Here is an 18,431-nt window from a genome sequence, read left to right as displayed (position 1 = left end):
GAGCAAGCCCTCAGGTGATAACTGCATTGCTGGCAGGTTGCACCAATAAGACTATATTGTGGTCGTTAGTGACCTTTTCCATTTTGATGTTTTAGGCCTTTTGCAAACCCCTTGTGTATTCTTTTAAAATAATAAATTTTTACGTATCTGACTGACATTGACCCTCTTGTCCCGTTTATTCTGGGTTCGTTCCTGTAAGAGCTCTGGGCCTGAAAGTTTGTATGAGTAGTATAGAGGCCCTTAGCGGTTACTCAGTGGCTTTTATTCGCTACACAAAGACTTGGCTTGTGGAATTCAAGTAGATTTTATCTCAAGTCGCGCCCAAGCATTGCTGCAGCCTATGCTCAGTGGCTAACAGTGCTGCTAACCCTGACGACAGCAGGACAGTGTCTCCCATAGCACCACAAAACTTCCCAGAAACTTTTTTTCTTTACAAAATAAAAAGGAGGGGTGAAGAGAAAAGCATCAATGCAGATTTTCAAGGTGAGACCACTAAGGTCTCACGGCTATGCTGCCGTTGATGTTACAAAGCGCTTATTACAGCTAATGAAAGTGGTGTTGCATTTTCACAGTGTGCTGATATCACGGGAACAGACATTTTCATGTGTACAGTTGTAGCTGCTGGCAGCAGATAATTTTTGGAGTGACCTGTGTTACACGACAATGGCAAGCTGCCTTAAAAAGGTTTGCTACTTTGTATAAACATAAAATGATCTATTCAAATGTATAACTGCCTTTGCTCACCTTAATTCCAATAAAAATCACATACTTTGGTCCAGATTTTAAAGCAATATTGCTACATCAATGAAAGTTCAACAAAGTAAAATCAGCTACATTTCCATAAATTTCCCTAATGGATTAATCCCTCTCAGACAAAGGACTAAATTTGCAGGATATTGTTGTGTTTCTACCTTTCATCCCAAGCTCTCTGATTTTCATATAACAGTCTTTTTTGGAGGTACTCAGTGACTTGGCAGACAATACAATGCTAGTCAAGAGCAACGCTGACTATAGATGTTCATTTACGGCTCAATTTTGGAACAGCTCTTGGAAAACAATAAAATATTCATTAACAGAATACAGGAGCCCGGCTCAAGAAAAGGTTGCTGAATTATTCTATAGGAAAGGTGCTCAGGCCTCTTGACTGCAGCAGCAATCTATGTGTGCTCTCATTTTTATTTACCAGAAAATATCTCCAAATCCTTCTTGTAATTTTTTTCCTATAAATATTTATAATAAGACTCAAAGATAGTATTTGACATCTGTATTCTTCATGACTACTTGAAGTTCTCCACCTTTCTTGACGTTCATTTCAGAGATGATGCTGTTGCATCAGTTGCCCTTCAAAGGCTGACTGTATTAACAGAAAAATTCCATCAACTGCAGCCCGAATCCATGAAAGAGCCTCAACCGTGTTTTACAGATACGACACTGTAGATCCTGTTTGACCTCAAAATGACAACGTGAAAGACAAATGTCAGAGCAGTTAGATTTTCAGTTCATTAGAATTTACTTCTGTTCAAAAATATTCAACCAACCAACTTCATGTTTGCATAAATACAGTTAGAATTTAACCAAAATGTCACTAACGGCACAGTGGATGTAGCATATAAGAGTCTTTGTTCATCCTCACAGTCACTCGATCACACACTCAGTGGGCCAATTTGGGGTTCATTGTCTTACCCACTTCAGCATGCAGGCTAGAAGCTCAGAACTAAATTAAACCTTCTGCTTGGCAGACGAGCCACGCTTACCTCCTCGTACTGAAAACCGTCGCTCTTTATCTGGAAATGGACGGGTTCTTATGTAGCGCTTTTCTACTCTACATGAGCACTCAAAGACCTTTACACAACATGCCTCATTCACCCATGCTCTTTCTATCTAACATTCACACACGATGGATGCATCAGAGAGCATCTATGCCAAGGATATGTGGCATGTAGCCTGGATGAGACGGGAGTCGAACCACCGACCTTTTCATTAGTAGGTGACCTGCAGAAAGCAAACATTATGCTCATACTTTAAAACAGAAAGGTTGATTCAGTATCGATAACCAGGCATGTACGATACCTTTTCAGCCACGCACTTACATATTGCTGATCTGTACCTCCATGCTGTACATCCAACTTTGTAGAAATGTGAGGAAAATAAGACAAAATAAAAGAGGACCCCTTTGTTCAAATGTTAAATATGTATAGATGTTTAGACATAATAGATTTAATGATCAAAACTGACAGATTTTTATAGGTTTGTATAGAATGAATCTGATCCAGGGTTTTGTCTTATATTTAACTATAAGCATATTGAAACTCTGAATGTGGAGAGAAGATAGTCTGCCATGAGCAGAGCCTGTGACTATGAAAAGAGGGCGGATCTGATTATGTATTCTCTGGGGATTCTAAACTGGGGGGGCTACTGGTTAACTAGACTGGTGTAGCGTGGGTGAGTGGCAGGGTGGGTCGGTGGGGAAGTCCAGCTGGAAAAGAAACAGATATACGCTGACAAAATAACAGGTTCCCCCTTAAACCCAACCCCTCACCCCCCACCAACCATCGAAAAAAGGAAAAAGAAAAAAACCTCAGCTGGTGCCACCACGAACTCTGAACCCTGACTTGACCTTGTCTATAAAGGCCTCCCTCCTTGTCTCCGTGTAGATCTCTTGCCCTTCCCCCTCCATTTTCCTCTCACTGTTGCTAAGCTTTTTCTCCACAAGTCTCCCTCAAAGTGCCGAGCGGCAATCTGGGCGGCAGAAAGACAGAAACGAGAGGAGGGGAGGCACAAATGTTACTGTACTTGCTGTGGTGGAAACAATTTGAAAATGAATAATGCTCTTTGAGTCCCTCGAGGCACTGATGTGTTTCTCACTTTCCCTCTCTCTTTGCCTCTCCCTACTTGTAAGGGAGGTGTGGGGTGAACCTGAATTAGCATAAAGGAACAAGCACAACAACAGCAGTCTCTGAAAGAGCTAACCAGTGGGTGGATTAAGTATGTCACTGAATGGGGTTCCGTTGTAAATGATGGGGTGGGGTGGGACCTCATCCCCATCTGTCTTTTTAGAGAATACCTTGTGATAATTACCCCCCACCCCCCGCCCCAGACAGCATTGTGGAGCGCCCGGGCCGTCCAGCCAGGTGCCTGCAAGCCCTGCTGTGTCCAGCCATTCACTGGCACTGCACACTGCCGTGCAGAAAATGGACCCAAGGTCACCACCTGATTTAGTACATTCCCACTCAAGAGTTTTAATTATATACCCACTGCAGGCTGGAGCCCAGTCCTGGCATCACTGTTAACATTACTGAGCAAAGACTTTGACATCCAAATCTTTTTCTTTCAACGCATATTTTCAAATTTCTCAGGAAGAAAAAACATAACAAGCTCTGTGAAACAAACACGTTTCCCGGTGCAGACCTGTTGCAGAAGGGATTTTTGAGACTGTGCTCATAAATCCAGGATCTCTTTGATTCTCCCCCCAAGCTCCCTGGAGAGCTGCTCTGTGTTAGTCTGACTGCCTTCATTCAGAAAGGAAAGTGTCTCTTCACCACTCTTGACCCTCTTAAAGGACAAGACCAGTTCAGAGAATGGGTTTGAGAAGCCTCCAGAGGGGCGTTCTTCTGGTTCTGTCTCTTTTTATTTTCTGCTCTCAGCTTCTGCTTATGGACACGACAGAGAATTGATTTTAGCTCATGATCTGACCGGGGACAGTCTTCTATAATTTATCATGAACTCAGTAGCTTAATCAGAGATAATGCTGGTCTTATTCTACAGCCTCCAATGGCAGGACGATGCTATTCACCCGGCTCATGATTAACCATGGTGCTAACAAACAATAGGAGCTTGACATTTGCCAAATATAGTAGCTGACAGCCTTAACTGTACTACATCAAGGATTGACTGTGTGACGTGTGAGGCAAAGGTAATTCTGCTGGTCTTATACAACGGCCTTTTTAAAGGAGATTTGACTGTTCATATTGAATAATTAATCGCTGTTTTTTTAGAGTTCAATTTGTGCTGAAACAGCTCAGATATTTATTCCATCCCTGATTGGAAATAACTGAGGCAGATAAAGGACAGAAACACCAAAGGCGGGCAACTTTATGTAAACTTACACTTTAATTATTATCTGTTAAATTCTATTGCTGCTGATATTTTATTCTTAATATTTGTACCTGCTTCGTATTTTTTCTTATTTGTATTTAAGGTGGACTGGCGTTGTGCTGCAGGAGCCATCATGTCTTTGAGGGGACCTTAAAAAAGTTCTATTCTATTCTATTCTATTCTATTCTATTCTAACCTTGCAGCTTCCTGAGTGGTTCCACCTTGCACATCCAGGTTGGTGAAGAAGCTGTGGCACACAGAGAAGCCGATAAGGAGATCATGTATGTGTGGTGGGTGAAGCTGTCGGGGCTGCAGAGGACAAACTCGCTGTAAACACAACCCGGATCATTATGAGACAGAGGTCTGCATGAAGGTCATTATCATGCAGTTTTACAAAGGTAGCATTGAAAGTCTGTTTACTTAAGGCCAATACTTGCATGAACACTACCAGCACAGCTGTCTACAAACACATAGTGATTGCTCTATAGGCAACCTCCTGTGAGAAGCATCAACACTATTGATTATTTATCAGCACAGACAGCTTCACAGAGGCTGGCTCCACAGAAGTAAAGGTGTCATTTATATTTGTGACAAGACAACAGCTGAGCACTCAACGCCTGGCTGTTCGTCTTCACACATTCTCACCCAGATGCAAATCTATACATCGAGGAATCGGCCGAGTGCAACACTGTGTCTGTACGGTGCTAGAATAGAACTGATAACAGGTTACATCTGATTGGTTTAAGATCACGCTGTGCACAGGTGTAATTTTACACTGTTCAACAAATGAAGGGAACACCTGAGCAATTTTATATTTTCCTGTATCATTTGGCTCTCAGACAATATGTCAATGAATACATTTATGCTTCCGGGTCCAATGTGTGATGGAAGTGCTTCCTTATTTTTATTTATTTATTTTTTTTTTAGGAGTTATTGATAGTAATTTATAGGCATTCAAATTCACACTTTCCAGGAATCCTTTTCCTTTTTTCTTACGTTTTCCATTAACAGAGTAATGACTGAATCCTGATCCATAAATAAATAAGTTATAACGATGACGACATCATCATCAACAACAACAATAATAATAGTTTCCATCTGAACATGTTATGATGTGTTATAATGAAGAACAAATATTTATTTAAGCCAACATATAAAAGTCATGTTTATGTAACATAATATAAGAAAAACAAGCAGTTTTTCTCCTGGTTTTCTGTGAAACATATGAAGGTGAAAACAGGATTACACTGTGTGAACGTAATGATTCTGTATTTTTACGTTTCTAAATGACATTTGGAGGTTAGAAATGGTTCAGACAGCAGATGGATTTACAGCCAAAGCTGGTTTTATTCTGCAGCCTCCCACTTTAAAGAAAGTGTTATTCATCCAACCAAGGAGCTTTGCCAATGACACAGCAGAGCCCAGAGCACTGATCAGGAATCGAACTGTGTTCATCAGGTTAGTCTACGTGACACGTGAGACATTCAAGAGGTTCAGTAACTTCTGAAGAAAGAAAGCACCACATGATTAAAAGCAGGATGGCTCCATGCTCTCATGCGCAGTGTTGCCTCTACAATGTCTCAGGACAAATCACATTTTTCCTACCAGCCCACATTTATCCGCTTTTCCCCGTTTCTGTGGATTGTAACTTCAGTTTCCTGACTTTGGTTGACAGGATTCAGGCTGCTGTGGGTCACGTGTTTCTGGCTCAGGTTGTTGTGCTTTCAGTGATGCTCTACAATGTGAATTTAAACATGGAGGTAAAGATCTGTGTAATAAAGAATGACCTGATGAAATGGTCTTATGATGCATCCTCTCAGCGACCACCTGAACCTCATACTGTTCTATACTTTAAGCTCGAGTGCTCGAGTCAATATTCACTCCCAGCATCTCAGACAAAAATGGCAAAAAGTCATCAGTCACAGTTGCTCATTATTAGCTTATTGATCTAAGAGTGCAGTAATAGATGAAGTTGACCCAAAATTAACTCAATATGAGTGACCCACAGCAGCTTCTCTGTATTTGTAACTGCATGTAGACCCAGAACAGTCAGTCTAATAAGATGAAGGCAGAGTGAACACACACTCGTGGACACCCTCAGTGGACGTGACGCCGACGTCCTCTTAGCACTCGTTGCCTATTTAAAGGGCTGATGCTCAGCAGCGGACAGACTTAGTGACCTAATGTTAGTATCCTAACATCTGCCTCACAGCCCTCTGTGGACTCCTGCTGGGGATTATTGAATATTGACAACTGGGAGTCCCAAAGGACTCCTGCCGTTCCCCTGGTGAACAGCAGGAGGGGAGGGTCTGGGTGTCATAAATATGTCAGGGGTCCCAACGTGCATGTAAATGGTACCCCTGAAACCATCATTAGTTCTGTAAACTGTTCCAGTTTGCACAGGTTGTTTCATCCCCAACCAAAACTTCTTCTCACTGTTTGTGTCTATCAAACCATTTACATGTGTGTCCTAACACACAATGTTTTTATTTGTGTTTTATTCTTTGTATTTTATGTTTGACTGAGTGAGACTGTACAGCAGCCTCACTGTAAACAGGCAGGAAGTAATCTACATATCACAGTAAATCACCTCTGCTAGCATTCACAGAGTTGGTTCTTTGGTCTCTAGTGTTCGTGATGATTACGCCGTGGAAACAAAATTACTGTATTTCAGGTTACATCAATACGTTTGATGATATTATGGCAACTCTTTGTGCCACAACAATAAAATTATTTGGGCTGAACCATCCCCACTGTCCTTTTTTCTCAGCTGTCTCATTCTGTCGTGCTAAACAGAAAAAGACGCACTGGCTCGTTCAGATATTAAGACTGAAGCATTTCTGCGCTAACAGCTGTGGCTCCTCTAGCAGAGTGCTGTTTACCACAGTCAGTAAAATTATGCATGCACTACACTTAAAAAATGTACCAATTATAGCTGGATGGTAATGTGGAAAAGGTTGTGTTTGCCACATAGGCTCGATGTAATTAATGTTACTTACAATAACAGAGGGATACATCAATGCCAAGGAAAATGGTGATAATAAGCAGAATTTATTATTTAAAAAAATCACATGAGGCACGGCTAATTTATGCTGGGTTACATTTGTCCATTAAAAGTTGGGTGAAAATGGATTGGCCCACACAGAGAGGAGGAAGGCAGCCGGGGATTAATGTGCAGGCAGCAGTGTGACGCTACATCAGATATCTGTGCTGCTGAAGTCACATCACCGCACTGGAATCTGTCGCTTTGTCTTTGTTTCTGAGGAGCTGTGACCTGTTTAACCTGCTCGTCTCTACATTTGTCTGCTTTGACTAAACCAGACAAATGGTTTGCTTTGTTTTCATGCCGTGGTCTTTATATGAGCCACGGGCATTTCATCTGAACTCATTTATTTAAAAAAAAAGGTCTTCACATTTATTTCCTGTATCTAAAATACGCCCTGTTTTATTCACTAACAGTGGTTCTGATTCAGCCCACTCCAACGTGCACAAAAATGTTGTCTTCAGATGGACTTACTGCACAGATAATGATGGAGGGGTCAGTCGTGAAATATAAGTGTGAGCAGTTCATCACAGAAATCATTTCAGCTGCACTGTACACCTGTTTTATTGTGTGTTATAATCATTATATAGCATCCACCAACCAGTGTTGCTGTTTGGAAATGCTGTCCACTGGATAACGAGGTAGATTCAACCTGTTTCCTTTTACATAACGATCCATCGTATGAGAGATTTGGAAAATGCTTAGAGTGTGATATCAGCTTTTATCCTTAGTTTCCAGTTTCAGAAAAATGTCTAAAGATCTATTAAAAAAATTATACTAACTGTATGTTGACTGTACTGTTATTATGATATTTTTGTTATTTTCCAGCATAAACAGAGATATTCATGAACACTCGATGTTTTTACGTTTTTTCTTTTCTCTTGTTATTTCAGTTAAATTTGTATGTTTGAAATAAAATTCTGTTAATGTAGCAGTACACGTGTGACATCACAGGATCCAAGTAAACTGGGAAATAATTATTTAAATAATTTCCAATAATAACAATGATAATACATGTGGGAAAGATTATTTAGGGAGGAGATTATTACAATTCTGTGTGTGTGTGTGTGTGTGTGTGTGTGTGTGTGTGTGTGTGTGTGTGTGTGTGTGTGTGTGTGTGTTTTAAAGAAATAATGAAATATAAAAAATGCACCACTTCTAAACTAATTTATTACAGAATAAAAGAATATTTATTTTAATATAATCTTTATTATCTCCATAGTTTAAAAAAACACACAACATATTAACCTTAATAAAAACAAAAATATTTTTAAAGATATAAAAGCATAATCTACATAAAATACACAAATCCATAAATACACAACCACTCACTGTTTGATCTGTGGGCGCTAAAATCAAAGTGTGGCTGGAGCCATCCAGTCGTCTCTGAAAGTGAACGTTACATTTCTTAAAAACAGAAATGTCAAACATATTTATTCTGATCAAAAAAGAACATTTCTTAAAAAACGATTACAAGTTCTGACACGTTCGCTGTAAAAAAGAGAATAGAAACCCTGGTTTTTACAGTTACGTGTTTTGTAACAAAAAGGGTGAAATCTTGATTACACACTGACCAGCAACCATTTTAACCTTTGATCCCCAACCAGTAATAAAGGCACTTTCACAGGGTCTTGAACCCTGGACAGAAGTCACACTCAGTGGCTTAGAAGGGAAGTAAAAGGACACAAAGAAAGAAACATGTTGTTCGCTGGTTTTTATTGATTTTGGTTGGCTGTTGAAAAGGTCTTTGGTCATGCCCTTACCAAAGGATACTAATTTGCTCGATCAAGTCTGTCGGAGTATCGACTGGGAGGAGGCTGAGCTCGTGCCATTGTGTTTGCTTCAGCAGGGAGCTGGTGTGTGAAACAGGATTACTAGAGGTCAGGCATCTAGAGAAAAGATGTCCATCACTTTCAGCGGGTAATACAAAGAGGCGGGGCCCGGCAGACGTGATTAAGATGTTGAAGCCCAGAAGGAAAGGCGAGCTGGTGCACACTACGACCACATTCAGATCTGCAGCCTGTTAGCCTGCATGGTTATTTTTATTCATGCAGGCTGTACAAGAGAAAGCAGGTGGAGTTGCCTGTTGTTGTGCTGGTGCTGTAGACGTAAGCCTGATTAAAACTAAACGGCAGGCTTTGTGAACTGGAAATAAATGTGTTTCATATACTGGTTATTTCTCTTCATCGTCTCCATCTACTTCATAGTTTTGGTGATCGAGTAGTGACATTGAAAATTTTTCCCAAAGCGTATAGTGACCTCTTCCTGATCATCAAATGATTTCAATATTAGACAAAGATGCTAGGTTTTAAATAATGATATTATTTATTAAAGGAAATCTATCCAATCTGGCTCTATGTGAAAAGTAAATGACCCAGTTTGTTAAAGAATATCTAAAGAACTGCAGGCCTCACTCGCCTCAGTTAAACAACACAAAGGCTCGTCTCACATTTGCCAAAAACATCGAAATAATCCCCAAAACCTAAAAATATCCCGTAGACTTGATGCCAGTGGTAGTGATGGTCCAGGGTGATGGTCCAGGGTCATGGTCCAGGGTCATGGTCCAGGGCTGCTTTGCTACTTGAAGACCTGGATGACTTGCTGTAATTGATGGCACTGTGAAGCTGCTCTCCACCAGAGAACATCCTGAAGGCCATCCATCCGGACAGCACAGCCAAGCATGTAACAGACATGCCAGTCCACTGTGTCCATTTCATGCTTTGCCTCTCCAAAGTGTGAAGAGGACATGCATGCAGAAGCAGCAGTAACAGCAGAGGAAGAGATTTTATTTCAAACCAACATGAAAATAATCACAGGAAAGACACCGTTAGCCCACTTACATGTATATGCATATTAGACACCTAGCTCAAATCTGACAATTAATGACCCTGGACTGTGCTTATGTGTCTACTTCATGTTTTGCTGTGGGTTGAATAGTTCACGCCCTGACACTGTACTGACTCAAGTGTACTTGGGTTACGTAGCAGGACAATGATGGACTGAATCCTACTGAGATGCTTTTTGACCTTAAACAGGTCGTTCATGCTTGAAAGTCTTCTGCAGAACAGAGTGGGCCAAAATTCTTCCTGTCAGTTTTCTAAAATCTGTTCAAGCTGCCGAGGCTGACACAACCAGTTATTAGCTTCAAGAGAGGGTTTCATTTACCACGCTGCACAGCTTTTTATTTTAGAAATCACCATTTAAAACCTGCATTTTGTTGTCACGTGATTAATATTAGTCTAACATTAAAATTTGTCACGTTTACATGCAAATATGTTACATATCAGTTTGACAAATATTACTTAAAAAATGAAGAACTCAAACATCGCTGCAATAATCTCCATTACAGCAAAAGGTTAGAATAATGTGATATTTGAGAATCAATCAGTTTTCTTCTTTTTATTCAACATCCTGAACATAGCTCTGTAATATATGTATATATTCTCCTCCTTCAGACCAAACATATTGTAAATTAATACAAAAGTTGTGGTTCAAGCTATTAAAAAACAAAAAGAGAACATCTTTTATTTGTTTCATCCTTGTGTGTGCTGAGCTACACTTCAATAATGAAAAACATCAAATTGTGGATTTTATTTAACCATAAGCCAAAACTTAGTTCAATAAAGATGAACAGTATCAGTGATGTGTGATTTCCCTCCAGTAGCTTTGATTAAAACTGAGATAATGATGGTTACTGTAACAGTATGTATTTGGGTTTTTGTGTCTTCACAGTGCATTTCGTTTGCTTCCGATCTCTCTGGGCTGTTAGATTTCATCCAGTCTTCAAAGTTAACACACCCTGAAATATGAGATGTGAATATTTCCTGTTTGAATCTGAATCCTTTATTAATCCAGAGGAAATGATGGACAGTAAGAACAGGGACTAAACTACATGAAATAATAAAATACATTAAAAGTTCCAAAATATGCAATACGTTGCAGCTCTGATTAGAAATGCACTGGTATAACATATATGGTTGGCCTGTTCTCCTACTGTGCATGTTGCTGATGTTTTCTTCCGTGTGTTTCAGCAGCTCGGAGGCCCGGCGGACTTAATCTTTAAAACTAACGATTTTGCAGTGAGCCTGCCGGGCGATCTGTTTTTTCTAACTATACCCGTGACGTTGCAGAGTTTTTAGAGCCGAGCAGCAGGCTGTTGCTATTCTTCAGTACCTGCCCAGCCTCATCCCTGCACCCTGGGCAGCAGCCAGGCCGCTGGCCTTCAGGCAAACCTGAGCACTGGTGTCCTGGCTGCCTCAGCAAGCAGATTTGTTCTTCTGTGCTTTAATTAAATATGGAAATGACACACATACTGTTATTGAAATATCATTTTATTTTTGCAGAGTTTCCAATCTGTGCAGCTGACTCGAGCAAACACGTATGTAACAAATCAAACTGCAAGTCTTTGTGAACAAACTGATATGCACATCAGAACACATTCACCTATTATTAGTGCAAAGAACATGAATAAACATCAGTGTTTCGCTTGTTGTTGAATGTTGTGCTCGCTCATGCCACGTATGTCGAACTTGTCATGCCACTGTACAAACATTTCCATTGTGCAGCAACTTTGGGGCACTGATAACCTTGAAACCACATGAAACCAGAGCCTGACATGTGAAGAGCCTGCAGACTATCACAGACGGGTCCCCTTTGTGGAAACAAGCCTTTCTCTCCATTGAGCAAACAGCCAATTAGCTATTATGGAGACTGACTGTGAGGATGTGTGTGCGACTGCTTTTTGTGGATGAGGTTACTGCCTCTTACCTCTATAGGTGGGACATCTGCTGAGGGTTTGTGTCCCTGGATAAGTACGAGCCGAGTGCGAGCCCAGCACCTTTTCAACCTGATCACATAGGTATTTAGCTCTTGGCCCGGGCTGGCGTTTTGTTTGTTTTATGTTCAGAGCAGGTGTTTTACAATCATTAGCGACTCCATTACGACCCCGGCTCTAAGTAGAAGACAAACAGTGGCCGTGCATCTATTCTCAATGGAACCATCTGGTGGCAAGGAGGAAAAATGGCTGTGTTTGGCACTAGTGTTTGCCAATGGTCACATAATTGTGTTTCAGAGGAGAGGAGGCAGATAGCAGACAGAAAAGCTGAAGTGCTGTGGGTTTTATAGAATGTTTCCAATGTCTTTGTCTGCTCAGCCAACATCCTGGTGTTTGTATTCATCTGTTTACAGTAGGGCCTAAATGTCCTTTTTATTTCCCAAAGAAAAGTTTTTGTAGACGGTCAATAAATTTCACATTCACGGGGGACACACAGCTTTCAGAGCTCTGGATAAAGCGCACTGCACCAAGCTTCCGCTGGATTTATTCGCCGCTACATTCGGTGTATCCACGAAGCTTCCCAGGCCCACAAACTGCTGTTAGCTTCAAATGTATGGACAGGTATTAAAGTTTAAAATGAAATGCATTGATTTATATCCCATCTGCTCGGTGGATGTTTGTGTGCAGGCATTTTCGGCCCACAGTGACAGATGCCACGTTTGATTGACTCAATCAGTGCCGGAGTTTGTCTCTTATCCGACACTGCAAATCTGCACTTTCAGCAAAAATGTGCTCACGTTGACCTGAACCCGGCCAGTGGGTGTGGCCTGATTGTCTCAGTATTTGTTCTGAACTGACTATGGCCGGGGTTGGCTTTGTTTTTAAAAATGCACTTTGTGTTTAGTCGTGTTGCTGTTTGCATGCAGTGTACTGTTTGTGTTTGTGTACACAGCCTCTCAGGGCTCTGCTTGTTTGTGGAAAAGGCTGTCAATAGCGATAATTATTCCAAACAAAATGCTGCCCCCACTACACATAATTATGCCACTGATGCTAATTACTGTGTGAGTTATTAACGACTCATTAAACAATTACGGTCACCGTCAATGATATGCTAATGAATTTCACATGAAACATGTGTAAAAGTAACTGTGCAGGAAGGTGATGGATGGAGGGCCAGCACTCCTGCTTGCTCTCTGTGTGATCAGCCCAGCACATGTTCTGCTGAGCTTTGGCACTTACTGCTAGGATTAATATATCACCTTACATGCATTCAGACGCAGGTATATGGGAAAAACATCTGTGTGTATTTTTACTCAGAATGGAAAATAATAATAATAATTGGGTATTTGCAGGAATATGCACGTCATTTCTAAAGAACAGCAGTAAAAACATTTTTTAAAATCTCTTTTAACACAAAGAGCTGAGCTGGTTTATTGTCTGCTCCCAGTAACGTAAGCACACTCATTACTAAAATAACAGAGAAATGCATTCAGTCAAAAGACAAACAGTCAAAATGAATATTTTCCTACTACAGGAGAAATATTGTTTCATTATTAAATACATTTGTTTATCTACAGTATTTACATCATTATGTCAAACTGGGATCATTAAATGTGACCCACTGAGTTTTCATGTTTCCACTGCTGACTGAATATACTCCTTCGTTCTTCATCACGTCTGATTCACTTTGTTTGCAGCCTCTGAGGCGTCATCACTGTAGCAGAGGCCACTCTCATCAGAAGTGTTTGTTTGCATGTTAAAGGTCACTTTTCAGGACAACTTTGCTGTGATTGGCAGTGGCGTTCCCTCTAAGCAGACAGACTCATGTCCAGGTTCATTGTTCGGGGGATTTTGTGCCGCTGCAGCTGACATGATCATCCAGCAGTGCTGTGCCTGGACTGGCTGCCACTGCTTACAGAGTGATCCCAAGAAAACATTATTTAAATTATATAGCTATGTTGTCAGAATGAATTAGTGCTATCATACGAAGACGAGGCAGGATGTTTGGATTGGAGCTTTTATGCTGACTTCTATTGTTCGATGAGCTGTGGCGGTGCAGCGATGGTTTATATGTGCCTGAGAAGTCGGCACAATGGAGTATTTCATCTAATGGCTAAATATCCCTCTGTTTCAAGTTCCTGCAGTGAGAACCTTGGGCAAATTGATGTATGTCTCCTCCTCCTCCTCCTCCTCCTCCTCCTCCTCGTGGATTTAGCCTCTTTTTTTCCCTCCAGCAGCATTATGGGTGGTTTTAAAATATTAATGTGAGAGTGCATTTAGCGGAGAGCAGCTCATATGGGTATTCTCCTGTGACTCCCCATTCAGGTCACAGGGGAGCATCTGCCTGTTTCTCTGCCTGCCTGATTTACTCTAAATGCAACATTAAAGATCCTCTTTCCTTGTGGCTTCTGCATGCTCCATGTGATCGTTTCTAATGTTCACACAGAGACGCATACAGAGAGAGAACACACACAGATGCACAAACACATGTATGTATATGAAATAAAGTCCAATAACAGGACAGAATCACCGTGTTTTTAAAGCCATCCACTCATTTCTCAGAAGAGCTGCTCCACACAACACTGATTGGAACAGACTGGGTGTCATATCCAGTTAAAGCACCAGTCAGACAACACCACCCTCTGAGACACACACACACACACACACACACACACACACATGTTTGTACACAGATGAGCGTGAAAACAAAAACACTGAAGTGCATTAATTAAACAGAAACACTACACAAAAGGTCACAAAAGCAGGAAATACTACAATATCACCACAACATTCACAAAAGACATTCACATTCACGAAAAACTTGAGTGCAACACTGAGTGCATCAGCAGCAACAACAGGCACAAAGTACAGTGATGGAAACGATCGTTCATTAGAAGAATTCATTCTGGCTCTGCAGCCACTCTGCAGCACTCCGGGTTGTATTCAGGGACGGGTGTGTGTCCACGTGTCCTGGACGTTTGGCAAATAAGATCAACACATTACAGCAAATGAACCAGTGACTGTAGCTTAAATTAACATGTCTGCATATTCATTATTATCACTAGTAATAGTAGGAGTTGTATTTCTAGTAGTATTTCCAGAACTGTAAGAAAAAAGTTCCCAACTTTGTTCATTCTCATTGAATTAATTTGACAGTTTAAGTGCATTTCTGTAACCCAGGATCATTTATCATATTAAAGCGCACATGGAATATAGTTCACTAGAATGTGAGTGAAGCCTCGATGATGTAGAAATACTAAAATGTATGTACTTTTTTATCTTTAGTTTTTTATTATTTTATTCCATAACCATGACAACCAGCCAGCCAAAGAAATATTCTAACTTAAAAAAAGAAGAGAGAAACTGTGTGGCGTGTTTTTGTTTTTAATCTTCTGGAAAAGTCAAACAAGTATTTTGTGTCGTTCATTCACAAAATGCAAAGCTTGGCTGAGATCTACAGAGCACTAAAAAAAACACTGGCATCATAGTAACACAAAATCTATATTTTCTAAATGATCCCAAAATCAGATGAAAGTTTGAGCTCTTTCTTCATCCTAAAGACTAAAGGACATAATGTGTCATATTCAGGATATGTAAGCATGTGACAGGTGATGTTCTCTGTATGACTGAACTCATTATCTCGCACTGAACAGTCGACCCAAACTCTGTTACTCTGTGCTGAAGCCACATCCTCTATATCTGGCACACAGAGTAAAATCTGTGAAAAGAAATTTGAGATATTTAACCTCCTAAGACCCGAACTCTTCCACGACATGCATTTTTAATTTCTCTTGGATATTTGGGCATATTGGGGCCCAATGAATGTAAAAACAAAGAATTTCCAGAATTTTTTTTTTTTACCTTTTTTTTGTTTTTAAGAAAAATGAGAGCCACAAATGAGGATATTCATTTAAAAATTTGATAGAACAGTAGCAGTATAATGTCCTCGTAAGTGGATATCAGGCCCATGTAGAGCAAAATTGAGTATTTTGGTCTAAATAACGCAAAATGTGATGTCCACATATGTGGACGGCAGGTCCTAGGAGGTTAATCTGAATCTGAATCAAGATTTAGAAATGACGACGCTGATAAATGCTGTTATTAAGATGACTCAAGTCTAACAGAAGCTGCTGCTCCTGCTCTCCAGAGTGACATAAAGGGAGCATCGTATGTAATTTGGTGTAAACAGTATGCTACACACAAAGTGTGCGGGTGCTATTTTAAACAAGCAGCAGGCTGAGAGCTGCGCGGCTCTTCAGGTGCTCAATAATTAACTGCGTGCTGCTCACAGAGTGCCTGCGGTGTGGCGGAGGAAGTCAGGCAGAAGCTAGAAGCAGGGCACCGTCGCTGTGTGTTTTCAGACTGCAGCTCTCTTGTTCTGTAACCTGCTTGTTGCAACATTGGGCAGTGAGTCTCTTGTGCTCACTGCCGTGTCTCTTTGATAAAGGCGGGATATACCGACACATCATCAGCAAGCGTGTCTGCGATTCTGATTGCTGCCACTGATGAGGTGGTCCCACAGCACATCAGGATGGGGGGTGAACCAGATCTCGGTAGTCTTTGTGTCAGCATTAAAGTTTAAGGTCGCGTGGGCCTGTTTTACACAGCTGCTGATCCCTGACTGACGCTGAACTGGAAAGCAGCCATGGGCAACAGCATGTCAGACACCAGAGCGCTGGTCTCCAGGTGCTACGGTGCCACAAACAAGTGTTGAATGAGACCCACTGGGACCTGAAGCTACATACGCTAACATCGCCCTGTTGCTGTTAAGATGACTGCTGTACACCAGGACTCAAAGGTACGCACTATCAGTGTGCAGCACCATGCACCATGCACTCAGGGTTTGGACATTTCTCATGCTTAAACCACACATGTAAAATGCAGAACTCATACTTTAGGTATATCTAAAGGAAGCATTGAAAAATGTAGCGTAGCATAGCATAGAGCTGAGGAGGGCTGCTAAACTGTAACCAGTCAAAACAGCAATGCAGAGTCCAGAGTTTACATCATTCACAAACCCTCTGTCAGTACAGACTGACACCAGGCTGCCTAGTTGTTTTTACTTTATTCAGATTTTTCTACAGAGCGAAGCTTTTTTGTGCTCGCATCATTTATTTAAAAAAAACTAACTCTGCAAAAGTTCCACCAGCAACGATTCTCTCAAAGTGGAAACATTTTTAAATCTTAGAGGAGAATATTCAGTTTGTTCACTGATCACTTTTACAGACATTATTAAAATAATACTACAGCAGATTTGTTACGTTTGTTGATCAGCTCGTGTTTGTCTGTGCTGACCTACCTGGACAGATGATCCAGATAAACTGACTGGCATTCAGGACTTTACTAACTACTCAAAGAGCTTTTGACTGCACATTTAGGCTTACTTGTTATACACTTGTGTCCATTAGCCTCATGTGTCTTTGTGCTGTGGAAGGAAACCCGTGCAGGCAGCGTGACAACATGCACAGAAAGTGTCAGCCAATGAGGTGAAACCAGGAACTGTCTTGTCATGAGGCAACAGTGCTAACCACTCGAAGTTATCGATCAGTCTTATCATTGAAGATTGATTTCAGTAAATGAATGATTCCCAGCAAAGTGAGCAGTGTTTGGAACATGTGTTCAGACTGGCCTCTGTGAGCAGGTATTGTGGATATTCAACATGAAGGAATGGGTTTGTTTCTCATTCCTACGATTTTACTTAAGAAGAAAACCACTGAAATAACAGAGACCTTTTCCACGTGTGCATGCAGTTTCTCGGTCGGTGCAATGAGGCCCCGCCCCAGGCAGCGCTGACACACCTTCAAAGGCTGCAAAGGCTGATGCTGTCCTGGTCAGGTACGGCTGCATTATAATGGAACGCGTAACCTACTGCAACCATGATTTTAATGTTGAAACGCTCGTCCATGTGTGCACTCATTTAATAACTCTGTGTGATATGTGCGTAGTAAAGCCGGCCGTCCATGCCTGGCTCCTGTATCCTTCGTTTGATGTGATTATTTCAGCACAGAGTCTATACCAGTGAAAGTGCAGCAGCCCTTTTGAGAAGAAAGTTCTACATTTTTCTTTTAGCTTGTGCTGAAATGAGCACATAATGAGAGTCTAGCAGCCCAGCTTCCATTAGCCTACTTTCAGCCTCTTTTGACTGGCATCTGGCTGAATCCTACACATGCACACAACGAGCACAGTCATACAAGTCTGTACATTAATAGAAGAAATGATATCTCTTCATTAAAGAATCATCTTTCTCAATGGACAATCCTGGGCTTTGTGAATCGGTCTCCTCATGACCAAAACCACATCAATGCACTGAAAGAGAGGAAAAAAATGAAACATCCAAATTGCTACTTCAATCTCCAAGAGCTTTGAAGTGCTGTTTTCATCCCATTTTGACCAAAATAAATGTGTATTTTTATTATAGCGTGTGTCGGGAGGTTGCTAATGGGTTTGGAATAAAAGACAACATTTTGATTCAGCCAGGCGCTGGTGGCACAGAGACCCTTTTTACTTCAGCTCATTTTA

The sequence above is a fragment of the Pelmatolapia mariae genome, linkage group LG12 (assembly GCF_036321145.2).
Source record: "Pelmatolapia mariae isolate MD_Pm_ZW linkage group LG12, Pm_UMD_F_2, whole genome shotgun sequence".
In the NCBI taxonomy this organism is placed as follows: Eukaryota; Metazoa; Chordata; class Actinopteri; order Cichliformes; family Cichlidae; genus Pelmatolapia; species Pelmatolapia mariae.
This window is presented reverse-complemented; position numbering follows the sequence as displayed.